This window comes from Nematolebias whitei, chromosome 2 (genome assembly GCF_014905685.2).
Source record: "Nematolebias whitei isolate Nwh7 chromosome 2, NemWhi1, whole genome shotgun sequence".
NCBI lineage: Eukaryota > Metazoa > Chordata > Actinopteri > Cyprinodontiformes > Rivulidae > Nematolebias > Nematolebias whitei.
This window is the reverse complement of record NC_056499.1, coordinates 7509717-7518314: the sequence shown is the minus strand read 5'-3', so window position 1 is coordinate 7518314 and position 8598 is coordinate 7509717. Positions and strand designations below refer to the sequence as shown.

The 8598-nt window shown below is 37.4% G+C and overlaps 1 protein-coding gene across 2 annotated transcripts in view; it reads left to right on the top strand.

Annotated features, from left to right (window-relative positions):
* Positions 1-3527: 3527 nt before the first annotated feature.
* The window catches only part of ankrd11 (ankyrin repeat domain 11), a 154742-nt gene continuing 149671 nt past the window's right edge, over positions 3528-8598 (top strand). For both annotated transcript variants that reach the window (XM_037689818.1, XM_037689810.1), the window contains exon 1: positions 3528-3957. The gene's annotated coding sequence lies outside the window, so the exon portion shown is untranslated. The remainder of the gene's footprint in view (positions 3958-8598) is intronic.

The window sequence follows — 8598 nt, the reverse complement described above, 5'->3', positions numbered from 1 at the left end:
GACGCTTTTTCTTCTTCTTTGGTATTTTGAAAGATATGGATCAGCGTTTGGGTGCCACAGCGCCACCTTCTGGATTTACCGCGTTATTCAAAAAGCGTTCAATACTAAAACAACTGGACTTTATTTGTAACAGAAGACGTTTCGCTCCTCATCCGAGGAGCTTTCTCAATCCAAAGAGCAGAGAGTGAGAGATACAGGTTATAAGGCTGAGTGAGATAAGACACACACACACATACTGTATATGTAGATTGGCAGTTCACACCTAAAAAAAAAAACTAAAACAGTAGGTCTTTGTTCCTCTAATTCACAGTCGAGGCCCCTCTGTTCCCATCAGGTGTGAAAACCGGCTGGGGATCTGTTTTAAAGTTGCATTATATGTTTTTGAAAGTGGAAATCTGAGGCCTCCTCCTCTGTTAAGAGACGGTTTTTCTCTTTTTACATAAATTGCTTCCTTCTCAAACCATCTGTGTTCTCGGTCCAAAATGTGCACATTTTGGTCCTCAAAAGAGTGTCCCTTATCTGTGAGGTGGAGGTGAACAGCTGAATTTTGTCCAGAGGAGGTGGCTGTCCTGTGTTGAGCCATGCGTCTGTGAAGAGGCTGTTTAGTTTCTCCAATGTAGAGGTCTGGACAGTCCTCGCTGCACTGGACCGCATACACTACACCACTCTGTTTGTGTATGGGTGTTTTGTCCTTAGGGTGGACCAGCCTCTGTCTGAGAGTCCTGCTGGGTTTGAAATGTACTGGAATCTTGTGTTTGTTGAAGATCCTTCTGAATTTCTCTGATACTCCAGCAACATAAGGGATGACAATGTTTTTACGTCTGCTGTTCTCCTTTTTCTGTTTATTGGTGTGTTTTGTAGATTTCCTTGCTGACTTGACAAAAGCCCAGTTAGGATATCCACATGTTTGAAGACGTCTTCTTCTAAAACGTCTTCTGTTACAAATAAAGTCCAGTTGTTTTTGTATTGAACGCTTTTTGAATTCATCATGTCCTGGATGACTGAGAATCTTCACCAGCTTACCGCGTTATTGTTTTTTTTTTATATACTGCATTGAAAAATTAAAGCATTTTCCAAGTACAGTAACACACAAAATTGATAACTACGGGTTCCACTTTGTTTGTATGAATTTTTTTTTAACACTGTCAGTAAGTTTTGACAAAAAAAAAGTCATAAGGCGAGATTTCTTTCAGCTGCTGAACAAAATTTGTTCTCATGTTGCAACATGATTTGCTTTGCGATTAAAAAAGTCAATACACTTGAGCCATTGTTAAATGGACCAGTTTTGACTTATAAAAGTAATATTCAGTAAAAATAAAAACGTGTCATTTCCAGCAGAGGGTGCTATTATATAAGATGACGCAGGTATTATTCAGTAGATTATAAAAAAAAAGTAAATAATGTCCATTTTCTATTGAACTTGTGAGATTTAAGTTTTAGGATGTCATTTAATACATTTCACATTAATGTTGGTTTACATTTTTCATCCTCACAAAATATTTTTGCATGAATCCCCTCTCTATTGCATTAAGTTAATTTAGCCCAAGGAGTATTAATTAATGTCAGTCATTTCTCAATGTTATAAACATTTTATTGTCGATTATAATTTAATTGTGGATGTTATAAACAAATTAATATAAACTATATTCTACTGCTACGTGTACAGCCAGTTTAATTGGCTTGTGTCATTAACCAATGGGATAAATTTTTCTTTTAACCAATAGGAGGCCTCGTATCATCCTGTAGCGTTCTGTTTTGATCACGGGTGCGTTCGCTTTATACTCCAAAACGTCCCGTTGATTTCACAAAACAGTCCTGTGACACTTTTAACCCCCGTTTGGGCTAAGATCAGTACAGATCAGCATTTTTTTAACGCGATCAAAAAAAATAATCTTACTATACCTAAAACTTGACAAGTGCCACGTTGCAATATATATATATATATATATATATATATGCTCAATAATCCACATATATACATTATATTTAGTAATAGAAATAAAATGATTGAAGTCCCATTTAAAATTGACAGTATTGAAATTCATAGAGTTAATGAAATGAAATTTTTGGGTGTCGTTATTGATGAGAAGCTGACATGGAAATCTCATGGAAATTACTTAAGAATAAAAAATAGTAAAATCAATTGCATATAAAGTAAAAGAGTTTTTGAATGACACAGCTTTGTATATATTGTATAATGTAATTATTGTTCCGTATTTAATCTATGGTATTGAAGTTAAGGGAAAAGCATGCAAAACAATTACAAACCCTATTTTTATTTTATAAAAAAGCTCTATAAGTTTTATTAGTAGGGAGTGCTGTGGTCACGCAACAAATATTATTTCAGTTGAGATTATTAAAATTTTATGATTATTTTGCAAGTCATGTACAAAGCTCATAAACATATTACCCCCCAAATATTCAATTAAAACGTGTTTAAAAAGAGAGTCATTATAACCTTAAGGGAATGGAAATGTTTGTAGAACTAGTCTGAAGGAGCGCTGCATTGTTCAGGGGGCAGGATTGTGGAATTACCTTGATATCGCCATAGAAACTTCTAAAACAATTTATATTTTAAAAAAGATGATTAAGTTAAAATTGTTAGGAAAGTATGGTGCCATGTGAAGGATGTCTGATGTTGTTTTGTTTTCACTTTGGGGATTGTTCAAGCCTGAGTTGTTTCTTTATTTTATATATTTTTTTAAATAAGGGGCAGATATTAACTCCACACAATCTCAATAAGGATTAAATACATGCCGACCACTGCTAAAACATGCACTCTGCTTACACTACTGTGCTGTAAATAGTCTGCCATTCTCAATATTCCAATACATACTGAGTATTGATATTGTTTATCTTACTTCTTTATATATTGTTTAACATTTAGGAAATGTTGTGTGAATCTTTTTATCTGTTGCTGCTGTTACACTTGAATTTTCCATTTGTGGGACAATAAAAGGCTGTTTCTATTCTAGTCTATAAGAATTTTCTTATTCTTTCTGCACCCTTTTCATTCAAAGATTATTATTTTTTGGATGAATTTGTTTTGTTTCTTTTAAATGAATGAATTAATAAATAAATAAATAGTAAATAAACAAAAACGTAATAACATTAATTATATTATTTATGTAAATTGCAGTGTTTGATCATTCCGAGTGTTAGCAAACGATTTGTATTTTTCCACCGTTTATAAATTTGAGATTTAATTTGAAAAATGAATGAACAAACGTTTTTTGTTTTTTTTTTCCTGTGTGAACAAAACAAGCGCTACGTTGACGGAACTCCATTTCCTTTTCTTGGTCCTCCAACTACATAATGGAGTGTGGTCTGTCGCGCGTGAAACTGTGACACGATCGTGGCCATGTTGGGGCCCCGCTCAGCTTCGCTTTAAACAAGCCCAGCTTCCGGAAAAGATCCAAAATGGCGTCAGTTTCTTCCCTCGACAGAGGATCCGCCCATGGAGCATGAGCCAATCAGAGAGCTCCTTCTATCCCGGATGCGTTTCCGTCTCGAGCGTCTACACAACTAAAGTCAAAGGCCGCTTGAAAACCGCTCGAATGGGTTGGCGGAGAGGATTAAAGCGAAACAAAAATATGATATTTTGATGCTTTGCATTCACCCAAGCGAGCCTACTTTTGTGCACTTGGAGAGCTAATGGTTTTAAGATTGTGACGGAGATGAAATAGCAACGCCGTAAACGATTTCTGGTGGATATTTTAGTCTGCTTTTCGCGGGACGCCTGTTTGTTGGTGTACACGGTTTTAACAAGCTAGCGCTAGCCTCGACTCTGGTGAGCTGCTCTTTAGCTGCTATGGTCGTCGCAGGCTTGTGCGGATGTCTCCGGAATTTATATTGAACCGACTGCAACAAATGGGACTATCCAGCATCAGTCGAAAACACTGCGGCATAGACTAAACAGCACAGATTCTGGTAATTTGGATTCGTGGGGATTTAGAGGTAAGTGTTGCTGCATGCTAACATGTTAACAACAACAAAGTGCCGCTGCTCTCACGGTTAACTGGTTGAATGTTGTGCTGTGGCAAAGGTCAACTTACAGAATCTTTATTTGTTCATGGCTTTTGATTAAAAAATGCCCACTATTGTTTTTTGTGGTTGACCCGAGCTATGTTGTGATTATTTTTTTGCAACCTTTATTTATTCACATCGGTTTTGTGTTTTGAAGTGATGCAGTGGATATTAAAACTGCGTTATTTTAAGTACAAGCAAGTGCTTTGGCATAGCAGATTTGCGTGACTGTGCGTGTTTTTAAACACTTATTTTGGGAACAGAATTAATTACCATCCTTTTGTAGGATTTTAGGGTTGTTGTTTTGTTTTTTTTATCACTTTTTACGGGCACTTCCATTTCCCAGACTATAATTACTATCACATTTCTCAAGGGGAGCTCTTAATAACATCCAAATGTTGACCCATTTTAAAAGGCTCATTTGGCAGGAGATCTAAACATTTCCATTAGACGTGCTCTGTTTTATAAATTCGTGGCATTAAGTCGTTTCCATTTGCTGGACTGTTCCAGAACGAAACCTAAATAGATGTGCTGCAAGTCAGGCAATAAGATCATCAGAACCAAACACGATGGATTTTGTGGTGCTGTTTTAAAATAAAAATCTGTTGAGTTGTTTACTTGCATCCTGGAATTGCTGTTAAGTTCATGGAGTGACTGTTTTCTGTGTAACATGTTTTGTAAAAGGAGAGGCTCGACGTGGTGGGATTTAGGATTAGCTTTAGCAGAACTGGAATATAGAGGAGAAGCTTAGCACTTTGGTGCAGAGACGAGGAAAACACTGCAGTGCTGCTGGAGGTGTTTTCCAACAAGACACTGTTGTATCTTGTAGAGGCGTTTGGGTTGACTACACTGCAGAGGCGATGATGCATATCTGTCTCCTTTCAGCTTGGCTCTAGCTTTATTTTATTTTTTTAAAGGTATTGGATGTATTTTAAAGATTTAGTGCTATTGATAGTTACTGCCCTTTTCTGTTACACGTAGTTTTTGTGATATGCATGTAGAAATACCAGCTTTTTGTTTTTGCAAAATTATAAACAAAGGTGGTCTTACTTATGTCCAGTGTGTATAACAGCAAACTGTAATTGTTACCAGTGGTGCGCTTTAGGTGAATATCTTTTCACAAACTAAAGGCTAATGATTGCAGAGCTGATTGACTTTATCAAACTGTATGTCCCATCCGGTTTCTATTAGTGTTGGTGAGATTTGGCTCCTGTTCCCATAAGTGGTACCATAGAATCATGGCACACTGTCTGTCTGCAACAGGAAATGGAGCTCTGCTGGGGTTAGAAAGGTCATTAGCCCAGGAAAGAAAGACTGGTTGGATTTATACGAAACTGCTCTTCTGCTCGGCAGCAGATGTTGTCTTACAGCTTTGTAGATTTCAACAATTGACTGTTTTGCATGCAGGACCAACCTGCAACACAGTTTGTCTCTCTCCAAGTTGTAAACACGACTTCCTTTTGTATCCCTCTTAAACTATCTTTATTTTTGTATTTGTCCTTATGGTTTTATTCTTTTAAAGCAGGGGGTGGGCTAAGCACAGAAGGATGCATCATAGTAAACGCATAATAAAAACTGAATGAACATCACTTGTTGTTGTTGTATGAGCAGAATAAATGTTTCAATAAAGAAGAACTTGTCTGAGGGACCTGACTCAACCTTGATAAGTCAAAGACCGTCACAATCACTGACCAATGCAGTCTGGGTGTAAAGTAATATTAAGAGCTCTGTTTCAAAATGAAAAATAACACAAACTTGCCATGAAAACACAGAACTTGTGTTGTTCAATGTGTTTATTTTTATTAAACAAGCTGCAGTGGCTGCGTACTAGATTTCATCGTGTGAATAGTATACAGAGAGAACGGCTTCAACTCTGGGATGTTGGTGAGTTTTCTCACATTAACTGCTCGCTTCTGGTCCTTCCACAACATTTGGATTGGATTAAGGTCAGGACTTTGACTTGACCATTCCAAAACATGAACTTTGTTCTTCTTTAACCATTCTTTGGTAGAATCACTCGGGTTCTTAGGCTGCATGACCCACCTTCTCTTGAGATTCAGTTCATGGATAGATGTCCTGACATTTTCCTTTAGAATGATATAATTCAGAATTCATGATTCCATCAATGGTGGCAAGTTGTTCTGGCCCAGATGCAGCAAAACGGGCCCAAACCATGATACTACTACCATGTTTCACAGATGAGATAAGGTTCTTATGCAGGAATGCTGTGTGTTCCTTTCTCCAAACATGACACTTTTCTTTTAAACTAGGAAGTTCTATTTTGATCTCATTCGTCCACAAAACATTCTTCCAACAATATTCTGGCTTGTCCATGTGATTTTTAGCAAACTGCAGATGAGCAGAATGTTCTATTTGGAGAGCAGTGGCTTTCTCCTTCAACCCTGCCATGCACACCATTGTTGTTCAGTGTTCTCCTGATGGTGGACTCATGAACATCAACATCAGTCAATGTGAGAGAGACCTTCAGTTACTTAGAAGTTACCCTGGGGTCCTTTGTGACCTCGCAACCTATTCCACGCCTTGCTTTTGGAGTTATCGTTGTTGGTCCACCACTCCTGGGGAGGGTAACAAGGATCTTGAATTTCATCTATTTGTACACAATCTGTCTGACTGTGGATTGGTGGAGTCTAAACTCTTTAGAGATGGTTTTGTAACCTTTTCCAGCCTGATGAGCATCAACAACTCTTTTTCTGAGGTCCCCAGAAATCTTCTGTGTTCCTGATATGATCCACTTCCACCAACATGTTGTGAAGAGCAGACGCTGATAGATCCCTGTTCAGGGTGCCTGCTCACACCTGATCATCATCCCATTGATTGAACACCTGACTCTTTATTTCACCTTCAAAGCAAGTGACAATTCTAGAGGTTCACATACTTTTACCATCACAAATATGTAATATTGGATCATTTTCCTCATTAAATAAATGACCAGGTATAATGTTTTTGTCTCATTTGTTTAACTGAGTTCTCTTTATCTACTTTTAGGACTTGTGTGAAAATCTGATGATGTTTCAGGTCATGTTTATGTAGAAATATTAATAATAATTCTCTAACATTTATGTTTGTAATGGGCGACTTAAACTTGTTTGCTTTTCTTTTGATATATTTAGCCAGTTTTCCACAGTTGGCATGAGCATTTTTTGACATTTTTGCAGTTAAGGAGCATGTTCGAGCATCTCAGTCTGTGGTTACAGTTAAACTGGTGGGTCTCAAAGTTGTGGTTGGGAACTCGCTATGTGGGGTCAAGTTTGGGATCTTAAGATCTTTTACAGAAACTAAATAAAATAAAAAAATAATTACTAATAATTTTATCTTTTCAGTCAAAGCTGTTGGAAGAGTTTTTTTTTTATACAGTTTTATACATAAAATAAAGTACATATATATATAATTAGTAAATAACAGTCTAATGATGGTTTTAGTCATTTAGCCTCATTTAATTGGCCTAGTAGCAAATGTTTGCATACTTTGACCCAAGAGGAGTTTCTGCTGCGGTTATTTTGTGGGTTGGAAGATCAAAGATCACTGGTCTGATATGTTTTCTTTCCCACTGTATATTTACTGTAAGAAAAGGAATTTGATCAGTCAAAAGTCAACCAGACTCCATGATGATCAGTGGCAATAAACAGTCCATTGTTACTGGGCTTTTTCCAGTTGACCTATTACCTCACAGATCAAAACAAAGAATTTAGCTGATCCAAACAGGCACAGTGTTGATAGGTGAATTAAACCTTGTTACTGCTCTGTACATTTTGCAAGTGCTCTATGCCTCTGGGTTTCTCTTTGTAGTTTGAATCTCTCAATTGTCTACAGTTTTGTCACTTATGTACCGTCTTCTTTGGGTTCCCTCTAGGTCAGAACCAGAGGAGCACGCTCAGAGCAGCATCTGGGCCATTCTGGGTACAAATGAACTTGCTGGAATTTCTTGACTCCAGATTGCATTATTCAGGTGTGCTTGTCTGAATTTGATACAATTTTGTGTCACCTTTAGATTATAAATTGTCAGCACGTGTTTTAAAAGTCTGGTTTCTGTCAGACTAACAATATTTTACTAATTCTAATGTCCTGACTGAAAATTTAGTTGTTCTGTTGTGGTCCAAAAGTATTGTCATTTTTTTTAACCTCTTATATTAAATGTTAAATATGTAGGAGGTAGTGACACAAAATGCACTACTGTTTGCAGTTTTATTCCTTGAAAATTGTTTCACAACAGTCCTCTTGTGTTTCAGAGGGAAGGATAAACTTCTCTTTTGCATCATTTCTTCTGTAATTGCTCAGGATGGGGGATTGTGCCTTGGTGAATTTTGATGCAATCTGCTCGTTTATTTGGTTCTGCTTATTTTTTTCTAATTCAGTGTTTCCCCTACCATTCTACAAGCAGGGCTTCTCGGCCTGTCAACAGAACTGAACGCCCTGTCTACCGAACTAAATTGTGAGCAACCCTTCCCCCCTGCGGTACAGTACATGCACGCTAGCCTGCCTCTTCCCTCACACTGAAACCCCCCCCGCTCAAAACTGTTGGTACAAACTGCGTGCAGCTCAGGATGTGTGTGC